This window comes from Carlito syrichta, unplaced genomic scaffold (genome assembly GCF_000164805.1).
Source record: "Carlito syrichta isolate Samal-C Ts95f unplaced genomic scaffold, Tarsius_syrichta-2.0.1 Scaffold303210, whole genome shotgun sequence".
Taxonomy (NCBI): domain Eukaryota; kingdom Metazoa; phylum Chordata; class Mammalia; order Primates; family Tarsiidae; genus Carlito; species Carlito syrichta.
The window spans coordinates 466,936-468,674 of NW_007247306.1; positions in this window are offsets into that span (position 1 = coordinate 466,936).

Genomic DNA, 1,739 nt, shown 5'->3' on the forward strand with positions numbered 1-1,739 from the left:
CAAATTCACAAGAAATGTTACCTACCCCCTTTTCTGTTTCTCCCTTGGCCAGATCTTGCAGAAAGGAAGCATAAGAGTCAAGAAATATGTAGGGCTAAGGGGGAAAAAATCAAGTCTGGAGAATGCTTTAATCAGTCTTAAGTGTAGAGGAAATTGTATCCTGCAGGCTACATAATACCATATTAAAAATGCTTCAACATCTAATTTCTGTCACCTACAACTAGAAGTTCTTAAAGGAACAGTCAAACCTAAAACCACAGTAGTATTAAACCATACCACACACATCCATAGCACGTGCATGCGTGTACACACACACACACACACACACACACACACACACACACACATGCACACACACATACCATCACTACATGCCTGAGTCAAGGGCCTCATTTCTTGGCCCAACATGTAGTCTAGGTAGATGGACAAGATAAGGATTATTTTTTTGGTGGTTTTTTTAGTGTGCAAGTGTGGGATCCTGGCTTCCTAGAGTTGCCTCCTAGCCCATAGACTTTTCCTCTCTACCCTCACCCAGCCATCACCAACCAGAAACCCCACCTCTGCCTGACTTGTCCACGCATCATCCTGGGAGGACACCACACTTGTTCTACATGCTTTTTCCCCACTCTTCTCTCTAAAATGCAGCTTGTCTTTCTAGGTTCAACTAAAGTTAATCCCCCTCCCCAAATCCTCCCTTAGCATTCCCACTAAAACCCCAGGGATTTTTCTCCTTTGAACATAACCCTTTCCCTCTGAAGTTCCAAACTTTTTATGTTATTACATAATTACTTCATAAGGTATTATCTCCCTAGTCAGACTGGGAGCCCCCAAGGACTGGAATTGTATCTTATATGCTTTTTTTTGCTTTCCTCAATAGCCATGAAGCATGTTATTTCCCTCAGTCTGCCAATGAATATTTGTTAAATATCTATGACATGTCAGGCACTGTGCTGAGCACCAAAAACACAAATAATGTGCTGCATTACTGCACTGAATCAAATTACCACTCCTGCCTGGGTCCTCATACCCTGGATCACTTCCTAAATCTGGCTCATATTTTTATCCCAAATCCTCGGAGACCAAAGGTCATTCCTGGATATTTGGGTCCAACTAGGGAAAAAGAAGAAGTAAATAAAATTATAAACTCTCTTCTTGGAGAATATTCCCTCTAAGGAGACCCTGGAGGACTCTGAAGTATAGCACAATAAACTGGACTGCTGTATTCTGGTTTTCCACTCTCCTCTATATTAGTCAGGACTTCTTCAACTCCAAGTGACAGAAGTCAACACCAAACTAACTTAAGGAAAAAGAAAATATCAACACCAATAAAGTTCCCCCAAAACCCACAAAGAGACGCGCTCTGGTGGGCGGAAGTGCGGCACTGGCCCTGGGCGTCCGCGTCCTGGAGCTGAGTGGAGACCCCCGGGACCCGTCTGTGTGGCTAAGCGGCGACTGAGGACTGGAGGGAATGATGCAGTGGAGATGGGTGGGACTGCAGGCCTCCCCTCCCACTCTCCTATGATCGGGGAGATCTCTGGTGAGAAAGTACAGGACTGTCTCTTCCCCAGAGACTTGAGGAGTCACACCTGATAAGAACTCAGCGGAGACGGGGCAAGATGGCGACGGCATAGATGAACTGGTGAGATTCTCTGAACGGACCAAGACTGCAAACTGCTGAATAGACAGACTGTAAAGCAGAGGGAAAAGTGAACAAATCCAGAAGACCCTCATAAGGAAGA